The sequence below is a fragment of the Stenella coeruleoalba genome (genome assembly GCF_951394435.1).
Source record: "Stenella coeruleoalba genome assembly, chromosome: 6".
NCBI lineage: Eukaryota > Metazoa > Chordata > Mammalia > Artiodactyla > Delphinidae > Stenella > Stenella coeruleoalba.
This window is the reverse complement of record NC_137151.1, coordinates 47591761-47618896: the sequence shown is the minus strand read 5'-3', so window position 1 is coordinate 47618896 and position 27136 is coordinate 47591761. Positions and strand designations below refer to the sequence as shown.

Below are 27136 nucleotides of genomic sequence, written 5' to 3'. Positions count from 1 at the left end.
TTGCTGATTTTCTTTAAACATTCAGTTACCTTTTATAGCAATTAAATATCAGAAAAAGAAGAATTATATTTGACATTCATTTGTTCCATTTCTAACACTTTTCATTTGTGTAGATCCAGATTTCTGTCTGGCATCATATTCCTTCTGACTATAAAACCTCATTTAGTATTTCTTGTAGTGTAGGTCTTTTGGTAATGAATTCTTTCAGTTTTTGTTTGCCTATTGCAGTTATTTCTCCTTCATTTCTGAAGGATATTTTCACTAAGTACAGAATTCTGTGTTGACAGTTTATTTCTTTCAGTACTTCGAAGATGTTGCTTCATTGTCTTACTTGCATGCCTTCTGACAAGGTGTCTTCTGAAATTTTTATCTTAGTTCCTTTGTATTTAATATTTCATTTTTTCCCACTGGGTTTGAGACTTTCTTTCTTTCTTTTTTTTTTTTTAGCTTTCAAAAACTTTTAAAAACATTATAAAGTTTTATAAAATGTCACAAAATACAAGTTAAATCAGTCAGATATTTTGAATAACCTTGCAATTTACTACAAAAGTCAAGTATTACAAATGCTTGTGGATTTTTATTTATAGGAATTTCCTGAGAATTTCATTTCTACGTATATAAAACCCCTTCACCGTGTCCAATATGAACTATTTTTTTTAAGTTCTCTCATTTAAACATTTAAAATTGCTGTACCATTTAAATTGCTTCAATTTAAGTATTTAGTGATACTTCTTTATATAAAAATACAGATACATAAAACAAAATAGCACCTATCATTTAGATTTTGGAAAGAAATGCAGTTTTTAGTTAGCATTGAGGCAAAGCAGGGCACCTGCTTCTTTCCAATTGCACTTGGGTCTCTGCAGATATCCACTAGGCACTGAGAAACTTGCCTGTTCACCAGTGTGGGGAGTTCTGTGAATTCTAAGGAGGAGTTGAATTTTCCCAGCATCTCGCATAAATCTTGAATGTATCATGAGCCAGTCACAGTTTCCCGATGAAAATAATAACCTTCTGCCACAAAGTAACACATGACAAAGTCTGCTCCAGCAGGAAGTGTATAAACTGAGGCTGAAACCACCTGGTTAGGTTGACGTCCAGCTTGTCTGTCTGATGATCCACTACATCCAAAGGGATGACTGGCACATCGCGCTGGTTTCCCCGACATGCCTGAATGTTAAATATCTTGGGTCTTCCAACCAGGCTCTGACACTTGTCTCCTTTGAACAAGCCAGTCAGTGTCTGAATTTCAATTTTGGCATCATATGCATAGATGTGGTTGCCTTCACCATGACTCAGGAAAACACACAAAAAGTAATTGGCGTCTGCGTGGCTAGCGATTGACGCCTCATGAATTTTGAGCAGTAGTTCTTCTGCTTTAAGATCATCAAAGCATTTCGCTTCAAATCCTAGATCTGAAAACCTGGGCTTAAGATTGTCTCTGTCGGTGCTGGTGCCCTGCCTGTCTGGCAGGGTTAAGTGCCAGAAGATCCTCTCATGATTGAAGATTAAAGCAATTCCTCTCCTCTTGTGGTCCCTTTTGTACGTTTCTGCCGTATCAAACACTTCTCTGTTTATGAAAAGTTTAAAAAACAATCACTTAAGCCATATTAAATAATGAGCTCCTCCAAGCCCAAGGTCAACATATAGAGTAGATAGAGGTCTGCTGCATCCTCCTCCTCTTCCAGGCAGACAGACCACTGGTGTGCCCCAGGAAAGCCTCCCAGCCATACTGGCAAGGAAAGTCCTGAAATATTGGGTTGGCCAAAAAGTTCTCTTGGTATTTAAGTAAAAAGACACATTTTCCATTTTCACCAAGAACTTTATTGAACAACGTATTCACCATTTTGTTCCATTACCTTCTGCCATTTTTCAGCCTACTTCAATTCTATCTTCCCAAAACTTTTTATCTTTTTGAGCAAAGAACTGTTCCAGGTGCCTTTTACAGTCTTCCAGGAAATTGAAATTTTTTCCATTAAGAGAATTTTGTAAAGACCGAAATAAATGGAAATCCGAAGGTGCAATGTCTGGTGAATACGGCGGACGAATCAGAACTTCCCAGCCAAGCTGTAACAGTTTTTGCCTGGTCATCAAAGAAACATGCAGTCTTGCATTATCCTGATGCAAGATTATGCGTTTTCTGTTGACTAATTCCGGACACTTTTCGTCGAGTGCTGCTTTCAGTTGGTCTAATTGGGAGCAGTACTGGTTGGAATGAATCGTTTCATTTTCCAGAAGGAGCTCATAATAGAGGACTCCCTTCCAATCCCACCATATACACAACATCACCTTCTTTGGATGAAGACCGGCCTTTGGTGTGGTTAGTGGTGGTTCCTTTTGCTTGCCCCACAATCTCTTCTGTTCCACATTATTGTACAGTATCCACTTTTCATCTCCCATCACAATTTGTTTTAAAAATGGAATGTTTTCATTACGTAAAGAATCACATGTGGAAATATGGTCAAGAAGGTTTTTTTTTCACTTATGTGGAACCCAAACGTCAAAGTGATTAACATAACCAAGTTGGTGTAGATGATATTCAGCACTTTATTTGGATATTTTGAGTATGTCAACTATCTCCTGCGTGGTATAATGTTGATTGTCCTCAATTAATGTCTTGATTTGATCGCTCTCAACTTCAGCTGGTCTAGCTGACCATGGAGCATCGTTCAGTGAGCAGTCTCCAGCGTGAAGTTTTGCAAACCACTCTTGACACGTTTGATCAGTCACAGCACCTTCTCCATACACTGCACAAATCTTTTTTTGCATTTCGGTTGCGTTTTTACCCTTCTCATAGGGAAGGCATCTGTTTATCATGTTTTGCTCACCTGCACCGCGAGCCCCACGGAGCCCTGGTGCCGAGCTCATTGCAGCTGAGTGCACAGCACTGATGCCTAGGCGGCCTCCTCTTCCTGCAGCCGGGCCACAGCCCCCCAAGATTTTCTTTTTGTCTTTGATATGCAGCCTCTGATATGCCTCTGTGTGTGTGTGTGTGTGTGTGTGTGTGTGTGTGTGTGTGTGCGCGTGCACACGCACGCACATGCTCACATGTGCACATGCCTGCACATGCTTAGTTTTTATCCTCTAGCGTTTTTGAGTTTTGGGTTCTGTGGTTTGGTATCTGTCATTAATTTTAGAAAATTCTCAGCAGTTATTTCTTCAAACATTTCTTTTGCCCTATTCTCTTTCTTTTCTCCTTCTGAAATTTCAACTACACCTAGGTTAGGACTTTTGGTATTATTCCATGGCTATTGGACACTTTGGTTTTGCTTCATTCCTCTCTTTGTTTCTCCTTATTTTAGTTGGGGATTTCTGTTGACCTGTTTTCAATTCACTGATTCTTTCCTTGGATGTGTCACATCTACTGAAGAATGCCTGTTGAGAGCATTTTTCATTTCTGTTATTGTGTTTAGCCTTTCCAGCATTTCCATTTGATTCTTTCTTATAGTTTCTATCTGTTTAAAAATATGCATTTGATCTTTCATATTGCCCACCCTTTCTATTAGGGACTTTTACCATTAATTACGGTTATTTTAAATTCTGTGTCTGATAGCTTCCCCATATGTGTCATATCTGAGTCTGGTTCTGTTAATGGCTGTGTCTCTTGGCAGTGTTGTTTTTCTTGCTTTTTGTACGCTCTGTAATGTTTTGTCAAGATGTGGACCTCTTGTGCAGGCCATTAGAGGCTGAGATAAATCGATTTTATTCCTGGAGATGGAATGCCTTTCTATTTCTGCTAGCCCTTTAGTGTGGGGAATTGATCATTCTGGTCAGGAGTTGACTGGATTTGAGGTGTATTGTTGGTGAGCCTATCCTCAGGGCACCACAGACTTCAGATTCCTCTAGTGACACCTTGAGTTTAGAGTTGGGACTGGTTTGCTGAAGGGCTTTTCTCATTGTTTCAGTGTCAGCCTTTGGTCTTCCTTCTGCACTGTGGCTCAGAGTGGTCCGTCTCCGTGCTCTTTCAACTCTCCCAGCAGTGTTCCATTGTTATTTGTTACTTGATGCTTGTTAGCCAGTGTCCAGGTGCATCTACCTCAGGAAAACAAGTGCTCATGTCTTGTTTCTTCCTGCAGGTGCCTGGTTCTCCTCAGATTCTGGGCTAGTTTGTTCCACTGAGACCTCAGCTGTCTAATGGATTCAAGAAAGATATGAACTTGTAGTTGATCTGACTTTTTATTTGTAAGCATGGGAGTGATGCTCTTTTCAGCTCTCTACACCCTGAGCAGAATTCAAAAGCCATGATTTGATGTTTTCCAGCTCTTTCTTTTTATTCATGTAAAATCCTGGAGCTATTTTCCTTCCCTCTCAGCTTTATAAAATGTCATTTTTTACATTTTACACATATAAATCAGGGGTTTGCAATTCTTACCTGGGAAACAGAAATAAAATACAAGTGTTGGGCCCCAGTGTTTTAATTGATATATGTTGGGATCCAGGCATGGGCATCTTTTACAAGCTCCCCAGATGATTCTGATGTATCCCTAGATTGAGAACCCTTAGTCTAAGTATCACTTATAACTTTTCCTTTCACAGAGGTGCTGTTCCAGTATAAACGACCAAATGAAATTTCAGGCTGTATACATTCTCCCCTGTAACTTTGTGGAGTTGGTTCCCTCCTAATTGTGCCTTCAGTGGCAGTTAAGTGCCTGTGATTTAGACCGATGTCTCATAGAATGGGGAGGAAACTTGGAGTTCTTCCTATTTAACTTTCCACTAACATGAATATCCTCCTTGACAATCAATGGCTTTGATGCTGCTTGGGGTCTTTCAGGGGCTGGAAGCTGTCTGCCATTCACAGTAATAAACCCCATTGTGAGACAGTTTCATTTGTTTGAGGTATTTTCCTTCTATTGAATTGAAGTTTGTCCTTTTATAAGCTACCAAGTAATTTGTCTAATTCACAGCCTTGCAAACTGTTTTGAAAAAAAATCCGTTTGCATGCCCCAGTGCACATGCCTGTGCACATACACACACACACACTCATTTGCATGACAAGCATTTCATGAAACAGCACTTACTGTAAGTCTTCTACCTCTAGATTGGTTTCATGACCCACCTATGGGTGGCTTTTTGCAGTATGAAAAATGCTTATCCAGCCCATCTTCCCCTAGACAAGCTTTCAAAGCTGTCCCGACAGCTCTCCTGGCTCCTCAGAGTTTTCTTGTGTCTGGGGTAACGCTGGTTCCTTTGGCTGTGGTTCAGCTTCCTCACTGCCCTGGCCAGAGTCATGCACTAGGTGGCCTTCAGTGTGTGGAGTCTTCTGCAAATGAATGGCCTAGTTCAGAGGCCAGGGCTCTGCAAGTGGCAGGTCAGTTCAGAGTAGAGGAAGGTCTCTTGTCTTTTGCTAGACATCATTTCTAGTCCTGTGGCCCAAAGTCAGTGGGATGTAAACTGAAGCCATCTCCTGAGGAACATAGTTGATGGCTTTTCTTTGCAGTTTTTATGTGTCCTCTCACATTTTTCATATTAATAACATGCTATTCTAATTAGCTACATATGCATCTTCAGTTTCCAGGAGACTGAACTCCTTAGATGTCAAGAAGAATATTTCCTTCTTTTTCTCCATTGTGAGCAGCACAAAAAATTTAATTTGTTAAACTAATCTTAGAAAATGTGTTCCCAGTCAAGAAACTTTGGACTTTTATCACCGTTGCTTTGCTAACAGTTGTGCTACCAACCTTACCTATAACTTACCAAGGGGGCAGTGGACAACCTGGGAATTTAGATGAACTTGTCACCTTTGTACTCATGCACAAGACACTGTGGCCGGTGCTGGGTGAGATGCCCAATATTTCACAGCCTACAGCCTGGTTGGGGACACATGCATGCAAGATGAGCATCAGTGAGTTGTGTAGTGGGAATGCGTTCTTAGAGGTCACAGATGAAACAAAGGTCACACAGCTTGTCAGGAAAGACTTGATTTCGGCCTTGAAGATAAGCATCAGACTTAAGGAATGGAAGGTATTTAGGGGTGGAGAGGACTTGGAAGGAGAAGAATGCTATTTTAATAGTCTCCCAAGTTCTACAAAGTCTTTGCTCTCTCTAGGAGTGGCTTGGATCTGAGAGAAACTGTAGGTAAGATACAGAGGGAAATGTAATTTAAATTGTTTCTGTAGGAAGGATAGACATTAACCGAAGGTAATAGGCTCAGTTTTCCTCACCCCCGTCCCCAGTGTCTGACTCTTCAGGGACTCTGACTCTGACAGATTTAGTTTGGAAGTGACTTCTTGTCATGGTGAGGGTTCAGCTTGCCAGGGGCCACCTCAGGGCTGTTAGTTTACCTCTGCCTCTTTGTGGCTTCCATCAACTTTTAGAGCAACCATTCATAGCCATTGACTTAATTTTTTCTACTTTCTCTTCTTAGAGGGCTCTTAGAAGATGTATTATTTAGAATTTCTACTTTCTCTTCTTAGAGGGCTCTTAAAAGATGTATTATTAAGAAACGTACATTCTCAAAGTATGTCACATCTACCACTCCTCAAGATCCACTGCATCTGTGAGACAGTCTTCTGAGTATTCTTGTGAAACAGTGACGCCATCAAAATATTGCATAAAAATCAGATATTGTATCATTGGTGTCTTACTGAAACCATCCCATTCATCTGGGGGCTGTTTTGCTATGGTAGGAAAATAGGGATGGAAGTACATTATGAAAAAAATACCAGGCACTGTGTGTGTGGTATTTGTCCCTCAGTGAGATATGGGGACCACAGCTCTTAAGCAGCTACAAGAGTAGTTAGAACAAAGATAAGGGCTGTGAGTGTTCCCCCGATGTCTTGCTCTACAGGGTAGGTATTAGTGTTATCGAGAAAAGTACATCATACATTTCTCTTAGAATTTAGTGCCAGGATGGTAGTTTATCTTCTGGGAAGAACTGATAAATCAAAGAGTGGAAACCTGTATAAGTCTTTATATTTCTTTGTGCCTTTGCAGCCAGGAAGCCTGGAGCCAACTGTAAAAATCCTCAACTATCATGATAATTTTGTTTCTAGTTCTAAGGACAGAGATTTCCTGTCTTAAATCAATATGATTTCATTGTTTTAAAAACAGTAACTTTTATTTTTTTCTTATTACCACAGTGATACATGTTCATTATAGAAAAGGTGGAAAATAATAGATTACCTCCTGCATCAGATATTTTCCTGCCACATAGTAGGTGACACTGTTTATGTTTTAATCATTTTCACTTCTTCTAAGCATATGTGTGTATATATTTTTTCTTGGTACTTGTCACACTGTATTAAAACTTAAAAAAAAGCCCTTAACCTTTATAAACATTTTCCATGTCATTAAATATTCCTGCCCAGCATTATTTTTTAATGGCTAGTATAATATTCCACCATGAGGCCATATCTTGTACTTTTAGCTTGAATTCAGCCTTCTGCCCCGTAAACAACTCTGTCATGTACATTCTTGTAGCTAAATCTCCGAGCACATCCTCGATTATTTCCTTAGAATAGAGTTTCAAGAAGTGGCACAGTTGCTTAAAGGGCTGTAATACTTTTAAGGCTTTAGATATATATTTCCATGTTGTCCTCCAGAAAGTATGAGCTAATCGCCTAAAGTTTGAGAGTGCCTCTTCCCCAAGCCTCTTGCAGTTCCAAAGTGATTATTGTTCAGAATCTCTATTAGGAGGAAGGACTTCAGGCTGTGGCCACGTGAGGAGGTTGCACATCCTCTTCCCCAGAAAGCAACTCTATATCTGGACAAAATGAGCAGAAATAAGTGTTCTATCACTCTGGAAATCCATCCATCACACAACAGTCTGTGAAGCTGCCCCTGCCCTGTGGGTGCAGAGGTGTTGTCTCAGCAGGGGAGGACCAGCCCCTTTGCTGCCCAGATCAGAGGGACTCCCTGCATTTGTGCTGGGCGATACCTGCACCCAGTGAGTGTTTTTCCAGATCCCTTCTCCCCTGTTTCAGTTCACTTTGAATCTTTAAAAAATAAAAATATTCTTTTATATTTATTACAGAAAAAGTGGAAAATAAACATAAAGAGAAGAAAATTAAAAACATCTATAAGTGTGTATTCTATATCAACTCATTTCAGTAGGACTTTCTGCAATTTCAGAAATGTTCTGTGCTGTCCAGTACAGTAGCCACTGTCTTCCTCTGTTTACTGAGCACTTGATGTGGCTAGAGTAACTGAGGTAGTGAATTCTTAATTTTGGTTAATTCTTATTAATTTAAATTTAAATATCCTCCTTGGCTAGTGGCTATAGTGTTGGGCTGCCTGGTTCTATTATTTCTGTAACATGGAGGCATGAATACATACATATATAGTTTAAAGAAACAAAAATAGGATCATACTGCCTGTTGTATTTTATATCCTCCTTTTTCTGGTTAACAGTATATCGTAAACATAATTTTAATAGGTGACGTATTAAACTGAATGGATGTACCATAAATGGTTTAACAAAATCTCTGTTGTGCCTTCGGGCTATTCCCAATAATTTGGTATTATAAACAACATTGAAGATAATCTTTAGAGCTAAAGTTGTGACATTATTTATAGAGGGTAAATTCTTATAATTTGATTTATCAGGTAAAATTTGATACCATTTTCCAGACCTCTCTTTCAAGTTCTGCTAGTGACCATTCTTACCAGCATGAAAATATATGAAAGTATCTCACCATTATTACTGTTAATTAATTGAGATAAATACATGTGCCATAAAATTCACCCTTTTAAAGTGTACAATCCAGTGGTTCTTAGTATGTTCACAAAGTTGTGCAACCATCATCACTAATTCCAGAATGTTTTCATGACTCTACAAAGACATTTCATACCACTGACAGTCACTCCCCATTTCCTCCTTCCCTCATCCCCTGACGATCGCTAATCTGCTCCCTAGTGTATGGATTTGCCTGTTCTGGACATTTCATATAAATGGAATCATTCAATATGCAGCCTTTTGTGTCTAGCTTCTTTAGCATAATGTTTTCAAGATTTAAGGTTCAGAAACCAGTACTTCATTCCTTTTTATGGCTGAAAAGTATCCTTATTATATGGATATACCATATTCTGTATATCTATTCATCTTGATGGAAATTTGGGTTATTTGCACTTTTTGACTATTACAAATAATGCTTCTATGAACATACATGTATAAATTTTTGTGTGGACATATGTTTTCATTTCTTTGGGGTATATACCTAGGGGTGGAATTGCTGGATCATATGGCAAGTCTATGTTTAACTTTTTGAGGAACTTCCAAACTATATCCAAAGCAGCTGTGCAGTTTTACATTCCCACCAGCAATGTGTGAGGGTTCCAGTTTCTCTACATCCTCACTGGCATTTTTTTTTTTTTTTGTGGTACGCGAGCCTCTCACTGCTGTGGCCTCTCCTGTTGTGGAGCACAGGCTCCGGACGCGCAGGCTCAGCAGCCGTGGCTCACGGGCCTAGCCGCTCCGCGACATGCGTGATCTTCCCGGACCGGGACATGAACCCGCGTCCCCTGCATCGGCAGGCAGACTCTCAACCACTGCGCCACCAGGGAAGCCCCTCACTGACACTTTTTATTGTCCATCTTTTTGCTTATAGTCATCTTAGTGGGTATGAAGTAGTAGCTCTTTGTGGTTTGTATTTACATTTTCTGCTAACTAAAGATATTGATTATCTTTCATGTGCTTATTGGCCGTTTGTATATCTTCTTTGGAGAAACGTTTATTTAGATCCCTTGCCAATTTTTAATTGGGTTATGTGTCTTATTTTATTTATAAGAGTTCTTTATATATTCTGGGTACTAGACCCTTATCCAATATATGATTTATAAATATTTTCTCTCATTCTATAGGTTGTCTTTTAACTTCCTTGCTAATATCCTTTGAAACATCAAAGTTTTAATTTTGATAACATCCTGTTTATCTAATTTTTTAAGTTGTGCTTTTTGGGTCATATCTAAGAAACTAGTGCCTAATCCAAAATCACAAAGGTTTACTTCTAAGGGTATAGGTTTAGCTCTTCTATTTAGATATTTGATCTATTTTGAGTTAATTTTTGTATATGGTGTGAGTTAGGGATCCAAGTTTATTCTTTTGCATGTAACTGTCCAGTTGTCCTGGCACTATTTGTTGAAAAGAGTATTCTTTCTGCCATTGATTGTCATAGCACCTTTGTCAAAAATCACTTGACCAAAAAGATATACAATTACTTCTGTACTCTGAATTCTATTCCATTGATCTATATATCTGTCCTTATGCCACTACCACACAATCTTGATTGTTTTTATTTTGTAGTAGTTTTGAATTCTGGAGTGTAAGTCTTCCAACTTTGTTCTTTTTTTTTTCCAAGATTGCTTTGGCTATTCTGGGTCTCTTATATGTCCATGCAAATTTTAGGACTAGTTCGTTAATTTTTGAAAAAAAGCCAGCGGGGATTTTGATAAGGATTACATTGAATCTGGAGATCAATTTAAGGATTATTGCATTTTAACAATATTGTCTTCAAGTTGTGAACACAGGATGTTTTTCCAGTTATTTAGGTCTTCTTTAATTTCTTTCAGTGATGTTTGATAGTTTTCAGTGTCCAAGTCTTGCACTTTTTTAATTAAATTTATTGCTGAGCATTTTATTATTTCAGAGGCAGTGTAAATGAAATTGTCTCAATTTCATTCTTGGATTGTCTGTTTGTAGTACATAGAAATACAATTGATTCTTGTGTTTTGATGGCATATCCTGAAACCTTGCTGAACTCATTGATTGATTCTAATAGTTTTTTACTGAATTCATTAGGATTTTCTGTATACAAGATCATCTAAAAATGGAGATAGTTTAACGTCTCTCTTTCCAATATGATACTTTTTTTTTTCTTGCCTAATTGCCTTGGCTAGAAGTGACAGTACAATATTGAATAGAAGTGATGAGAGCAGACATCATTGTCTTGTTCCTGTCTAATGTTCCTGATTAAAGAGATGGCCAGGATTATTCTATTTTTCAATGATTGTTTTTATACTCTGAGAATCTGAGAGATAGGGAAGGAGTTGCTGCTTGGTTCTTCCAAGGGAAGGAGGAATAATAGACAAACAATAAAATCAAACAATAAAAATCCCCTTTGTGCTATGTATTGGGAAGCTTGGCATAGTAGTTACTAGAAAAGAAGTGTTTTAGTTGAGGAATCTATTCATGTAACAGCTAGGTACCAAGGATTTTGATTAGCATCTGATATGTAAGCGTTCATTATTTAAAAATAAAACTTAAATTGTCCCTACTAATTTTTCCGTTCTGTCTTTCAACGTATTTATTGGACTTTCCCCTATATGCTTCAGGTACTATGCTGGGATCACAAAGATGAATTAAATACAGGCCATGTCTTCAGGGTGCTTGTGGAGAAGGCTTTTGGGGGAGACAGGAAACAGGAAGTTTAATATTCTGGCAAGTGGTTCCCATCAAAGGGTAACCGGTCAGAAGAGGTGAGCTAAACCCTTGGAATTTGGGGATCTCAGTTTGCTGATGGAACATTCACTTGTACTCCACAGAATCAAAGAATTTTAGAATTGGAGGCTTGGAAATCTTTTTATCCAACCCCACATTTTTCAGCAGGAGGACTTCTTACCTTATTCAGTAATTCCTGCTGTCTCTCATCAGCAACTCTTCTTTCTCTGAAATGGTTTACCTCACAAACACATACACACACAGACAACACACATGGACGTACACATGTACAGTATTTTCCATAGAGAGGCAATCCATGTTCAGTCCACATCCTGGCTCCATTTGTTGTGTCTGGTTGGGGTAATATAACACCAGCGCCCGTGTTCATCTTCAGTATGACTTGTCTAAGATTCCTGCTTTACCTCAAAGACTACTCAGCATCGTCCTTCTGATAGGTGCTTCTGACGTGGAGCTGACAAGGACAGGGATGTTATCTGACTCCAAATCTGAGTGACCCAGAGGCTGTGGGAGGCTGCCTGTTCTGTTTAATTGTATGTTCAACTTTCTTTATAAAGAGCATACTCCATCCATTTTAAACTTGTCAATTCAGAGGATTAACTAGGAGGCATATAAAGACATACCTGTGTGCTTACTGTAAAGTCATCTTTCTAGGAAGGAAAGAAAGTAGTATTAACAGAAGCAATTAAACAGGTTCACACCTTGAAAATGTTTACAGAGCCTTTTTTTAATAAGTCAATTCAGAATTGTGTGGAACATGTGTTTTAAAAGAACCTCTTTATTCTAGCTTTATTATATATCATTTATTATTATGATTAAAATAACATCAGGTTACTTTTTATCATTCCACCAGTAAAATGGAATGTGAACCTTATGGTATTAAGCTACTAAAGGAAATGAATCGTCCCTACAAACCTTTCAAGTTTAATTAACTTTTAAACAAATATGAAGTTCTAGTTTCCGTTTTTCTTTTTTATTACAATGTGTTTTTTCTTTTGATTATGTCAAGGGTGAGATAAGGATGCAAAAGTGCTTTCTGGTTCACACTGTTACGGCATATGATACAGCAGCCAATTCGATCAAAAGGGAAATAGGAAGATAACTGCTCTGTTTGTGCCTTGTAAGCAGTTTGTAAAGTCCCCTCCAGTCCCTACGATTAAATGTTGGCATCTCTCCTTGCAGGCTTCTAAAATGAAATTAAAAAGTGGAGCAAACAGCATTTTAAAATCAAACACATACTGTGTAGGGACAAACGCAGCAAATTGAAGAATCACAGCATTGCAGGCATTTGATTCAGTGCTGCAAGAAATGCTACAGAAAGGGAATGGGCCTGGGGCAGGGGATCCTGAGAAAGTTCCAAGTCATTGAAAGGCTCTGATGAGTTGCCCATGTTGGGGGTCAGTTGGGGTGGGGAGTGCAGGGGATGGGTTGGTAAAAAGCAGAGCTTTCCCTATTGTGTGTGATAAATGCATCGGTAAAACATACTGTCACTAAGTTACTCTTTACCTCAGTCTAAGCCCTGGGGTGGGCCTGGAACTTGCTCACGGGGAGGCAGGGTGTGGAGGGCTGTTTCTACAAAAGCGGGTGGCACCGTTTAGAGGAAAGCGTGTTTGAACTGGCAGTCAGGAACTTGAGTCCTGTTCTTGGTCCTTCTGACTGTGTGACCTTGGATGAGTCACCTTACCTTTCCTGGGCAGTGGTTTCCATACTGCAAAATGCAGGCTTGGGCTAAATGCATGATTTGCAAACCAAATTCCCAAGCCTCCATCAAGCCAGCTCAGAGGTTGTCCCTGTACGGACAACTGGGGTTCCTGGCTCCTGCCTGCCGAAGGGAGCAGCCTCAGTCTCCTCTCTGGTATTTATGCTTCTGCAAGCTGTTGTTTGAACAAAGCAGTCACTAGAAAGTGAAAATTATTAGGTGGCCTGATCTCAAAGACCTTCTGGTTCTTACATTCCAGCTGTCTATAACTCTGTCATCCCATCCAAGGGATCAGGAACACACGTTATCCCAGCCTCTCCCCATCTTTCCCAGGAAGCACCAGGGACGAGCGTCTTTGGCATCAGAAACTGCTCATCAGTGGCCGTGAAGCTGCAGTGGGGAAAGGAACCTGCGTTTGTAGGGTTTCAGCCTCCGATTCTGGAACAGAGCATTTCACTGTCATGGGATATAGTTGCCCCTTTGCTCCAAGCTTGGGGCCCAGCTATTGGAAGTGGCCTGGAAGCCGTGTAATTTTGAGGGCTGCTGTAGCCTCCATCCCGTGGCCCTAGTCAGCTTTCCACACGTGCTGTCAGGCTGCTGAGTCCTGAACCTTTACTGGGTGTCTCTGAGGTTAAGGCAGTAATGACCACCTGTCAGCTGCAAGCTGGGATTCTGAGCGCTGGGCCTCTCCCAAGAGTCACTTGCTAGTTGGTGTTAAAGAAGCTTTTGCTGCCCCATGTCAAGGTATCACTTATCTGGTGCCTGTCTTGGGAATCTTTTCCTTTCACTCCTTAATAATGTGCCTTCTTGTGCCACAGACGTTCCTCCATCCCTTTTGAAATCATAGTACGTGTACTCTTGTGTTGCCAGGAGTGAACGTTTAGGGAGTAGGCCTTCAGTTTCCCTGCTGCTTGAAGCAAATATGGTGCCTTTTGTTACGTGTCCCAAGGCGCCCTGGTGAACACAGACGCCTGCGAGGAAGGTTTGGCAGAGGAAGCCATCATGAAAGACGTATTTTAATTGAGGAATATATAGCTGGAGACCCAGGGATGTTGAGCAGTTTAATTAATGTTGAAGAGAAATGGAAGACTTGCTGTTTAAAAATGAAAATGCAGACCTCCCGTCTCCATATCCATTTCTCCATCATGTCGTTGTTCCTTTCACCTGATCTGTGATTTAGCAAACTTCCCTGGAATGCCCACGATGAGACCAGGCACCGTGCTGAACACGGCGCTGCCAGAGGGGAACAAGCCCAGGCCTTGCCCTCAAGGGGCATGTGGCCGGGCTCGGGAAGGAGCTGAGCAGTGACAGCCCGAAGTGGTCCGTGCACGTTCAGGAAGGTCCTGGGAGTGGGGGACTCGGGGTGAGCAGCCACGTGCTTCTGGCTGGGGCCCGAAGTGTTCCTGCGGGAGGTACCCCAGGGGGATGACCTAGAGGTGCTCCAGAAAGGGGGGAGGGCGTTCCAGGGGGGGTGCGAGGGACTTGGTGGGTTTGGTCAAGTGTAGGAGCTCAGAGTGGCTGTTGAGCTCAAGGCCTGACCTTGAGGGAGAGGAGGAGGGAGCGGGGGCCTGGCCTGGATATGCAGGATCAGGCTGGGGAGGACCTGGAATACTTCACAGCTGCGCTTGTCAGTTTGGGTTTTACCCCGAGGGCGTGGGACCCGCAGCAGAATTTGGGGCACATTGGGAGGCATGGGAGGAGGTTTGCAAGGCTGCTGGACGTGGGGTTGATAAGCAGGGGCTCCGGGTGCAGGTGACTGGGGTTTGAATCCTGCCTTTACCATCTTCCAGCTGTGGGCAGGTTACTTAACTGTGCCTCTGTTGCCTCATCTTTAAAATAGGGATGAAAATCCTCCTTGTCTTATAGTGTTCTTGTGAGGAAAAAATACGTCCACCTAAAGCTCTTACAAAAATGAGTCCAAAATAAGCACTTATTAAAATTTGGTTATCGTATTTTGGGCAAGGGGGCATGTCGTATCTTCCACGAGCAGTCTCTTAGACTGTGTATCACTTAGCTGTTGGCATAATAACGCTGGCAAAAAATGCTCGAAAATGCAGCAGCTCAGAGCAGTGGTTCATGATCGCTTTTGCAGCTGTGGGCTGGCAGTGGGGCTCGGCTGCTCCACGCTGGGCTTAACTGAGCAGCCGAGCTTCAGGCAGTGGCCCTGGCTGGGCCCGCGGGTTGGGTTCACGTCCGCTCCACGTGGGTCCAGGCTGAGGGCAGCAGCCGTCCCGGGGCAGCTCCTGCCAAGGCCGTGGCAGAGCTGGAAGGGGTAAGAGGAAACCTGCAAGGCTTCTTCGGGCCTGGGTTCCCTCTGGCCAAAGCAAGTCATAGGCCAGCAAGCCCAGGGTCAAGGGGCTAGGGGATGATTCTGATCCCCTTTAGTGGGAGGAGCTGCAGAGTCTCTTGGTAAAGGCCATGCACACAGGGAGGGGGACGGGTTGGGGCCACCAGTGAGGTACCATGGGCTGCACTGGCATTTGCTCCAACTGCAGCTTCTAGAGGGGAGTTTCCACGAGGGGTGGAGCCAACACTCACCTGGCCAAGCGTGAGCCCAGGGTCTGGCTTCAGTTAGTGCCCTTCCTGGTTTGTTGCAGCGCCGACCTTTAGGCTTTGCAAATGCGTGCTTTCTCCTGCTTCTCGGAGGCTTAGGGGGAGCCTGCACATTTTAGGGAAAAAGTACTGGTGTGGGTTTGACTCTTCGAAGTGGGGACGAGAACAGACTCTAATGATCCTCACTGGAAAGATGAGAGAGTAGCCGAGGTGTTGCTGCAGGAATGCTCAACAGCCTCTCGCAGACTCAACAGGCTGCAGTGTCAGTGAACGTGTCGGCAGATGTGAACTCCACGAGAAGACTTACTGTTTAAATCCAAGAATAAAATGTCTCTGCTTACGTGTATTTTTAGATGCCTTTCTCCCAGTACAGTTGAGGAATTGCATTTTTTCTGGGCTCCCTGGCATTTGCTTTCTACTCCCTGGGAACCTCTTGTGAGACGTGCCAGGCTCTCGAGTGGCCACCCCTAGGCAAGTGCTGGGAGAGAGGTGAGGGAGAGGCCGCTTGGGTGGGATTTATTAGTAGGTAACTCTGCCACTCGTCCTCCCAGCCTCCTCGGGGCTTGGGAGTAGGATGGGGACAGTGCCGGGAGGAGACGAACACAACGGCTTTGCTTTGCCAGCACGTAAGATAATCTCTCTCCTCTTCCCTGGCCTCCTTATGCTGCATGACAAATGTATCCATTCTTCTCCAACAGAAAAGAGAGAAGCAGGGAACGAGAGGGCATTCTTTTTGGTTAGGCTTTTCTATTTTATGTACGAGACTATACCGTGAAATGAAATATCCCATTTCTTAACATGCTAGTCATGTATTAGATTAAAAAATTCAGCAAGATCTCTAAAATTACGCTTAATAATTAAGCATGATATTAAATTGAGCAATTTTTTCAGAGATGGGGAGGAAATACATCCTAGAATTTTTTTGGTAACAAAAACAGCATCAGATATAACAAGTGAAACGTTTAGCAGTTTGACGGGCATACATAAGATGCTCAGTAAATCGTACCATTGATGGTGATGATGATGGTGCTCTCTCTGGTCCGTTTGTTGGTGGAGGGGATTAAAAGCAGAGAATACCAGGCTGAGCACTGCCATCCAGTGCCTTCGTCCAGAGGAACCTCTCTCAGCCATCCCCTCCTGACCTGGAAAAGCAGCAGGAAAATGAACCAGAAAAGCTCAGATTCTCAAACCAAGCCATGTAGATACCTAAGAAGTTAAAAAATATTTTTCCTTACTTCTAAAAGACACAATTCAAAATAGTCACTCCAAGAATAGACGTGCTGAAACCCTAATGGTGCAATTCTATTCTGAGTCAAAAAAAAAAAAACATAGGGCTAGAAAATGTTGAGTCATAGCTATGCAAATGAAAAGAAAGATCATAGGACTTCCCTGGTGGCGCACTGGTTAAGAATCCACCTGCCAATGCACAGGACACAGGTCCGATCCCTGCTCCGGGAAGATCCCACATGCTGCAAAGAAACTAAGCCTGTGCACCACAACTACTGAGCCCACGCGCTGCAACTACAGAAGCCCGAGCGCCTAGAGCCCATGCTGTGCTACAAGAGAAGCCACTGCAGCGAGAAGCCTGCGCACTGCAACGAAGAGTGGCCCCTGCTCGCCACAACTAGGGAAAGCCTGCGTGCAGCAACCAAGACCCAACGCAGCCATACATACATACATACATACATACATACGTAAATATAAAGTTGAAGACGTAAAAAAAAGAAAGATCATGTCTTGTGCTTCAGGGTGTGAATTGATGGCATAAATCTATCCATGTTACTTAGTAGGGGGGATGAATTCAGATAAAAGCATTCAGTGATATATGTTCTATTTTCTTTTTTTCTTTAAGCATCACTCATGGCTGAGATGCTAAAATAGTTCATCCATTGGCAGCCTTTCCTGAGTGACCACTGTGGGCAAGGCTCAGAAAGAGGTCACTGTAAGGATTGTACATGAGTCCCTCCTTCCTTCTTTCTCTAATAGACGCAGCCTTTGCTTTCCAGGAGCTTATATCTTTATGGGAGTGGCAAGATGCAGACATTAGAAACCTAAAAAACAAGGGCAAATTTACATAGTACATACTATCTATGGTAGGCTTCTAATAGATCTGGAGGAAAAACTCAGTTGAGTGAAAATCATGGTTCTAAATCTTGACCAAATTAAACAATGAATTCTTTGACTTCTTTTTTTTTTTTTTTTTTCAGGGCAAGGAGTGTTATTTCCAGGTGTGTCAAGGTTAGAATAATATTTGCCACCTAAGAAGTAGTCCTTCCCCATAAAATAAGCAGAGAATTCAAACAGTTGGTGACTCAGCTACCATACACTTATATACCCTACAATTACATTCTCAAAGGCTTCTGCTGAATAGGAAGAACTGATTTGAACAGGAATTATCGCTTAGTTGACTGCTGCCCCACTGAGGATGAAATGGTGTGATGATGATTTGATTTGCTGATAATCTCTAGCTGAGGTTTCTAATAAAACTACTATGTATATTTGGATTTTTACTTTGAGGTTCTTGTACTTTATATTAAAAAAAGTAAATTGGAATAGTTTCCTAACTATATATAAATCAAATGTGCTAAATTTTTAAAATAAAGCAATGAGGAAGGATTATTTAATAGATTATTTAATAAATGGTTTGGACATAATAAGATATCAATTTGGACCCACACCAAATATACCATGCCCCAAATATAAACTCCAGAGAGTTGAATATTGCAAATCAAATAATAGAAACACTAGCAGAAAATATAATATTTATTAGGTCTGCATAGGAATGACAATTTTCATGGCTTCAAAGCAAAAGAAGCAACCAGGGAAGAAAAAATGAGTAGATTTGAATATATTAAAATTGAAAACTTCTATACTAATGAAGAGGCATACTGAGAAAATTTGCATTAAATTTGTGACACATAAATGATATGTGTTATAACCTTAATATATAGCTCATTCAAATGTATAAGAAAAGAACTGGGGCCCTAATAGATAAATGTAAATGATAATTGCTCCCATTTATTAAATATTTTTCTATGCCCAAATAGATTTACAAAAAATCAGATGATACTGATCGTTTTGTACACAGAATGTTTTGTAACCAGCTTTTCTCACATGCCCAGACTGTGTTACTAACTAGGCTTCTAAATCACGGCTTCCAGGGGTTGCAAAGTATTTCACTGGTGAAGAAGTACAGCTCAATTTTATTTCACTAAGTTTTCAGTGCTGTATGTGAAGGTTACAGAAATCTAATTTAAGGTGATTTTTCTATAATCTCTTCTACTTATGAAACCATGGTCTGTTGTTAAAATTATGGTAATGGAAAAATACATCACATTATACTTTATAAGGAAGCACATTCAATATTGTTTTTATCAACAATTTTATAGGTAGCGTTTGCCACTGAAACTTGTTTTAGTGAAAGAGGAAATATAATTTGAGATCCCATACTTTTCACAACATGTCATCAGTTATCTTTTTTTTTTGCGGTACGCGGGCCTCTCACTGTTGTGGCCTCTCCCGTTGCGGAGCACAGGCTCCGGACGCGCAGGCTCAGCGGCCATGGCTCACGGGCCCAGCTGCTCCGCGGCGTGTGGGATCCTCCCGGACCGGGGCATGAACCCGTGTCCCCTGCATCGGCAGGCGGACTCTTAACCACTGCGCCACCAGGGAAGCCTCCATCAGTTATCTTTAAATGTCTTAGTAAAAGGAACATGTTAATTACCATCCCTGTGAGCATTTCTAGGGTAGTGATGACTGTAATGTTATGTTAGGGCACTTTTTCAAGCATGTCATTCCCTTATCTTGCTTTTATAGCAGAGGAAATAAAGGCACTAGACAAATGTCTTTGAGGTCACACAACAAGTTAACAGCAGATAAACATTAGAACTGGCAGCTCCAGAATTCCCACTGTGTGTAATTAGTTCACTGCAGGCGGGAAATGGCAGCATGGGGGCTAAATGGCAAATGTGGTGTTTGGGGACCTAGAGGCTGGTGGGAATTCTCTGTGCTCTTGTGAATCGTTAATTAAGTTAGTTTCTTTCTGAGGTTCTCATTGCGTAGAACTTGGAGGCCTCTCAGCCAGGTACCTTATTCCTTAGGATGAAAGGAAACACTACAGTCACCCTCTAGCGCCTTGATGGGCAAGCGAGGTGGAGGATATAGGCTGTGGGCCTCAATATTTTCTTGGGCATTGCAATCTCTTCCTGAGGTTTTTTGGAGTTCGAGTGTGGTTCTGTACTTAGCTCCTGATGGGCCCCCGAGGTGGCTGGGGGGAGTGAAAGGGCAGGAACTGTTTGACTGTTTACAAGTTCACCCTCCTTCCCAGCAACTCCAGGGTCCAGAGTCACCTGATAAGCACTTGGTCAGCTCGTGGAGTGCGTGCTTGCCTTTTTTGTTTGTCTGTTTACTTTTTTTGGTCTCCTTCTGAGGGTTACATATGGAATTGGTGGACTGCCTCCTATTCGTAGGCATCTGACAGAATCATTGTAGGAAACAAGGTGGTATTTGAAAGCTACCATCAAGAGATTTGATTTGCAGAATTCTAGAGAGCACAGAGGCAGTCTGCCAAGTTGGAATCAAAGGCTGCTCCATCTGATGCTCTAACAAGCTCATTAGATTCTGGAATCATGGTTATCTTAATTTCATTGGCCCCCGTTTAAGGACGTGACTAAGTATTTAGTCGCCAAGGGCTGATTGGAGAGAGAGGAATCTGCCTCTGCTTTAGAACTTTCAAAAGAAGGCGGGATCTGGAGTTCAGCTTCTCTTCTGTCCTCTCTCAAAGGAGCTTGGCAGGCTTCACGAGGCTCTACTCACTTGTCCTTGCATCCATCCTGGCTACTCAAAGCGAGGTGCACTGATTGGCAGCATCAGTATCACCTGAGAGCTCGTTAGAACTGCTCAGGTCCCATCACTGTGCTGTCACACACCCTCCAGGTGGTTCTTCCACCTCCTCAAGTTTGAGAAGCACTGGTATGTAAGGTGTCAATTGTTTGACTCTGAAAGGCGGCTTGATCAGTGGCGAAAGCTTTCTTCCTGATTATATTGTGTGTTTATACATTTATGACCCTTAATAAATACTTTAGTCCTTTGACATTTTAATAATTTAAACAGCTTTTTAAAAGGTTGTTTTTCATTGTAAATTACTACATTCTCGTTCTAAAAGCTTCAGAAAATACAGAAAAGTGAAAAGTAAAGAGCAACTTACCCCCCCCAAGTATACTTATTCATAACATTTTAAAGGTACATTTTCTTTCTGTCTTTTCTGTGCATAATTTTGAAAAACTTTACGTTTTTTCCTGATTGTAGACATAATACATGATTCTTGTAGAAAATCAAGAAACTAGGAGAAAGCATAAAACAGAGAATGGAAACCATCCTGTATATTTAGGTTCTGGGATTTTACCTAGTGTTATAAAGTGGTGCTTCATAGTCTTTGCATCTTTCCTTTGGTTTTAGTTCTTATACTACTTAAAGGTCCTGTTTCTTATTTAAATTTGATATGATTTTAGAAGATTCTGGTGTAATCATCAATGTCTCAAATATTTTATTTTGTGGTCAGAATGGAGAATTTAGTATCTGTTATGTGCAGCTGAGAAATTTAATTGACTCCTCACCAGTAGGGCACATTCTATATTACATATGAATCTTCTTTGACCAGAAACTTCCCAGAGGGTAGAAGGATGCATGACAACCACTGTTGAAGGATGCATGACAACACTTCTCTCCACTTGCCTGATAGGTCGTCTTCCGGAGGGGAAAAGAGGACAGGTTAGATTGCTGCTCCCTAGAGAAAGTCCTTTTTTCTTAGGTCTACCGCTTAGAAACTTCCAGATGATTGGAGAACACCACTGCAAGGAAGCAGGTTTTTGTTACCTGGGCTTTTGGTTGAGACTTGAAAAATGCAAGAGAATGAATCTTTGCCCAAATCTCTGGGTTTTTTAGGTAGTTTGAGAGAAATCTAGCATGTGATTTTGAACATCTGTAGAATGACTGGCTTCAGTGTTTGAGGCAGGTAGGGGACATCTGGTTGTGATTTTCCCTGTGACAACTTTGCCAGGCTTTGTTTTGGAATACGTCATTGCCCTCAATAATGCAGAATGCATTGCGTTAAGCGAAGAATTCACTGCATTTTTTTATGTCTGTGGACTAGACTCTTTGCTCAAGTCTAGTTGTTCCAACAGTAGTTGATGAAGCTTACCATCCAGAGGAACACAGTTCAGAAACTGAATTAACAAGTATTTCCAAACTTCAAACTTTACTTGACTCTTCCAAAGAACGTTAAAAAGAGATTCAATGTATATTTCTAAAAATTGTAAGTAACATCTCTAAAAGTTCTCTCCCTTCTCTCCTGACTCACACTTCTGGTTCACCTCTCCTCAAAACTCATTTTCACTCTTCTGATCCACACCTGTCTGAAGTTCTAGGCACTTCCTCCCCTGTAGTTCTTCACTCTATGGATCACTTTAGCCCCACTGACTTCTTTTAGTTTTCTTTTGATAACTTCCAAGTAGGGAGAGTCAGCGATGGGAATTTGTCCAATTTGTGGGTGGGGCAGTGGGTGTGGCCTCAGCAGAACCTGATGGGGAAGGATTGTGGCTACTTAGTTATTAATAATAATAGCTCTTCTTGGTTTTTTTTGGTGTGTGTGTTACACAGGCTTCAGGTGTGCCCTGTAGTCCATGCTTGTTGCCTTGGTGACGCTGTGTGTTCTTCGGAACGGTGGAGGCACTCCAGTGAGTTGTGCAGAATTTGTTATGAGTGTTTGCTCATTGGAAAACTGAGTATATGATGCATGAAACTGGGCTGATCAGGACTGAATGGGATTGGCAGGTAGCAGATCCGAAGGTACCACACCCAGACACTGCTGTTGCAGATCTTGGCTGAGAGCATCTTACCAAGAAGCTGTTTGGGCAGGAAGGGCATGTGGTCTGGACTATTGCATTAGCCAGCTTGGCATTTAAATTTGCCAAAGAGTTTGACGTATTGCACCATTTACAAAAATGTCCCTGTGGTAAATTTCAACGCTTCAGCCTCCTGTAATTCTGCATGTTATTCTTTTTAACCAGCTTGACATCTTTCTACAACATCATTGCATGTCCAGTCACCTGCAGTGCTGAGCTGTGTTCCCTGTTGCGACGCCTGGTCCCAATCCTATAGAAGCTTACACTGAAAGCCACAGACTGTTCCATTTTTATTAATAGACGCTTAGGAGTTTTCCCCAGGCAAATATCTTGGCTTGCTGTGTAATTTTTCTGTTTTCTTTTTGTAGAGGGCAATTTGTTCTCTTGAATTAGAACCGAGAGGTTGTGAATAACTCTTGTTGGCTTCTACCTGTCATAATTGTCCTCGCCCACATTTTAGACAACCCGGTGTAAGCTAGCCCACTCCCTGCACAGAACAGTCTGTGATTTCGAGGTGCATCTGGAGGCTCCCTGTTCTGGCAGCCTTCACAGTCGGTAACCATAGGAAGTAAACACTCATCGGTATTTGGTGTGTACAGACATGTCCCGTGACACTGTAAATGCCTCTCTCTCTACATGGTCCTACTATCTCATACATTTCCAAGAAGCCAACAGGTATGAACAGATGCAGCCTGATTGATTTCTGGGAAGGTAAAGACAGAGCATATTTGCTGTGGGATAGGTAAATGGAATCTTTGGCACTGGGATTCCTTTATCTTTTGTCCATGGATAAAACATGTATGACTGACTTATCATTTAATCCCACACCCAACATTAGCAGTGGTGCTAGGTGAGGGGTATGAGGAGAGGGACTTATAAAAAGTGATAAGATGGTGGGAATGTGAAACTCGGCCTGGCAGGGTCTGCCTGGGATTTTGCTGAGTCCATAGCAATACTTAACTAACTGCGCAAACATTCAAGATAAGACTGTAACAGTCGCCTGGGGGAAAATTCTTTTGAGTCAATATTTGTTTGATCTGTTATATAGTATTTTGGCTCTGCTGTTCAAGCTTTAGCAAAGTTTCTATAATAAATGCCATTTCCAGGGATTTGCTGTATTTACACACAAGGTCAGTCCTGGAAGAGGTAAAGGATTGGAATCGCTGTCTAAACAGAGGTTCTAAGGGGTCTCAAATGAATCTTTAAACGTGGAAATCCTTTGTTTCAATCAGTTGACAAATAATTATTAAACATCTGTGGTAAGTACTCTGGGGGAAAATTCAAAAAAACAGGGTAAGATGTTTGCCCTCAATTCGCTTATAATCTAGCTGTGGAAATGAAACTTTAATCAGTATATGTGATACAAGATACTTACACTAAATAACAGTAATAATGGCTCTGATTTATTGGCTAATAAACAGCACCACACGGTCCTAGTACTTTCCTAAGCATGAGCTGACACGCTGTGTCCTCCCAGTTAGGCAGGCGCTGTTGGTTAGTGTGGAGTTCGCATGGAACAGACAATGCTGTGGCAGTTTGGAGAAAGGTGAGAGAGGGGAGCAGAAGAGACGTGAAGGTGAACCCTAAGGAAGAGGTCTCTCAGTCCAGATCTTAAAGGCTGGGAAGCAGCAGGACCTACTGTATAGCACAGGGAACTATACTCAATATCTTGTATAACCTATAATGGAAAAGAATCTGAAAAAGAATGTATATGTGTGTGTGTGTGTGTATAAATAAACCACTTTGCTGTACACCTGAAACTAACACAACATTGTAAATTAAATATACTTCAATTCAAAAAAGATACAGATAAAAATAGTTACAAATTTTGCTCTAAAAAATATTGGGAAGCAGATGGCTGTGTCATGGGAAGAAGGAAAAGGGCATGATGGGCATTTGGTTTTTTTCCTTGTAATACTGATACCTTCTTTCACTTTGGAAAGTTGTTTTACCCTTCCTTGACTCTCAGCACGTGTGCTTTTGGTGAAGGTGACAATAAACAAATACAGAAGGAAAACATGGAATGTCAGTGTGATAAGTGTTGTGAAGAAGAAGAAATACAGGAAAAGGAAAGGATGCTGAGGTGGTGGAGGAGGGGATTTATGATTGAAAAGGGTGGTCACAGAAGGCTGATTAAGACACTTGGGCGAATATTGAAGGAGGAGAGAGAGAGAGCTATGAAGGTACCTATGGGAAGAGGCTTCTAGGCAGAGGGAACAGCAAGTGCAAAGGCCCTGAGGTGGCAACTTACCTAGTCTGTTCTAGGATCATCAGAGAGGCCAGAGAGGCAGGAGAGTGGTAGCAGGTGATGTCTTTAGAGGCAATGCCTGCCCAGTTGCTGCTAGTTTTGTTGAGGGGGATGGTGGTGATGATGTAGGAGGAGCTCTTGAGAGTTTCTGAGTGAGGGGAATTGCAGTTGGGCTGCTTCCTCCAGCCCAACTTCCTCCTTCCTCCACCTGTTTCCTCCAGCCCGGTGCGGCTGTAGCTTCTCGTGGGCAGAGGCACTTCGGCAGCGTCACATCCATCGCCTGGCAGGTAGGAAACCGGCGATATAGCTCAAGGCCCGGGCGAGAGCACCCGCGTGAGCCGAGCGACCCCCTCACCTCAATCCTCACGATGTTTTCTTGGCCTGCAATTCTGCGTTTTTCCTTTGGTTTCCTGCTTGGCACCGACGTTCCTTCTGGAACAGCCACCCTGGCCTGAACTGCAGCCTCTTGGCTGGGTCCTTGGCTCCACCTGGTCCTACCCCGCCAAACCCACCGCCGTGTTGCCGGGGGTCAGTGGTGGTTCTGGGCCGTATCTGTAGTTATCTGGGGTGTGCTGAGTGGAGAGTTAGGAAGATGCTCTGTGCCGCTGGGGCCTCCTTTTCCCCCACCGCGATGTTTTTGGTTATCTCCCCACCACTGCGTGTCTCCTTGGATAACAGACAGGAAACTGGAATTAGCTCGGTGGCCGCTGCTTCTTTAGACACACGTGCTGGACGGTTGCCAGAGTCCTTGGGGCAGGGCTGGGACGCGTGGATTCCCTCCAGCCTGGGTTTGCCTGTCTCTGATCCTTTCCCTTTAGTCCCTGCAGCTGATCCACTCAGTTATAAGCATAGGCTGTAGTAGAGAGGATGGAGACCTGGGGTGGGGATGGGGGCCCAGACCAGGCAGTGCTAAAGGAGGAGGAGGGCGGACGTGGGGATTTGAAGAAGCCTCGACAACACGGTAAGGTCTGCTCTAAGGCAACGTGGTAAAAAGCAGAACTGAAACAAGCCTTTAAGGGTTTAGGGATGAATATTAATTCACAAGTTGCAAACGCGACAAGCACTTTCAGAGTCTTATAGGTGAGTTATGACCAAGTTATGTAAAGGAGAATGTGTCTGCCTTGGAGACCCTGTGAGGGTACAGGTGGGGTTAGGTCCATATGGATTAAGTTCAGATCAGACGGTTGAACTAATATTTGCTCAGCCATAGGGTCACTTGTGTGAGGACACACCCATGTACACACACATACACGCACATTCTCACCCATTCCGTCATTTGGTTTCTGTTTTCAGTTGCTGTTACTTCTGTGTAGATCTGAAACACCAACATAAATGCTGTTAATAGGAACAATTTCAGTGCCAAGGGGCCTAGTTTTGAAAAATACAGACAAGAGGCTGAGGTACTGGAAAGTTCTCTGCAGTGAGAACCTGACTCACTAGAGGTGCACGTAGAAGCTTTTTCGTATTTCCTGTGAATCAAGGCATGCTATTGGGTCCTTCTGGTGCTGGAGAAGAGTAATGGGGTTGAAAATATTATCATAATGAAAATATAATATTGGCGTGATCCTAGGAGGTGGTTAAGCTAAGGCATGTTCCCTGTGTGAAGAAAAATGCTAAGTAAAGTAACTTGTCTCCCTGGCCCGACCACTTACTTTCCTGGGAAATGGATTAATTTAACATTTAGTCAGCTTCCAGAATAGCCTATGAAATGGTTTAAAATTTTAAAATAAAGTTTATTTTCTGAATAATTGACTCACGTGATTCAACATTAAAAGCTGCAAAAGAATATTCAGTGAAAACCCTTCCTCCTCTCCCTCCTCCAAGTTGGCTGGTTCCTTCCTCAAGGCAACCCACCTTACCAGTTTCTGATCTATTTTGTTAAATACAATAGAATGCGCCCCACCTGTGTTAATATTAAGGAAAAACAAGGTGGCTTTTCTCTCTTTGAGGAACTTCTATTTAATGAAAGAAAGTGAGCCAATGATTGATACTGTAGTTTGGAAACTTTTGCTATAAATCCAGTAATTACAAAGTTCTTAGATGCTGAAGTCTGTATTTGATACTCAGGTTTTCGGTCCTCAAACTAGCAGCAGTAACAAGCTCCTGGGAGCTTGCTAGAAAGCAGAATCTCTGGCCGCCGCTGTGTCTCATTTTCACAGCATTGGCCTCAGGTGGCAGAGTAAGTGAAGGTCCATACAGAATGAAGGAAAGGAGAGATGGTCTGAGGTAGAGCTCTGTGCCTCACCTTATATCACAGGCTCTGTTTTGTTACTAAAGTTATATGATGCTGATTTTTTCTTAATTTGCAAGCAGATGAAGGTACTGTGTAAACTTTTTGT

At 42.0% G+C, this 27136-nt stretch overlaps 1 long non-coding RNA gene and 1 pseudogene across 2 annotated transcripts in view; one reads left to right on the top strand and one right to left on the bottom strand.

Annotated features, from left to right (window-relative positions):
- The window catches only part of LOC307188219, a 119730-nt gene that overhangs the window by 14459 nt on the left and 78135 nt on the right, over positions 1–27136 (top strand). The gene's annotated exons all lie outside the window — the stretch shown is intronic.
- On the bottom strand, positions 774–26065 carry LOC307188346 (caspase-6-like; annotated as a pseudogene). Its single transcript has 3 exons — positions 26062–26065; positions 24801–25077; positions 774–1570 (listed from the first exon to the last, which is right to left on the bottom strand). The product of its transcript is annotated as a caspase-6-like (transcript).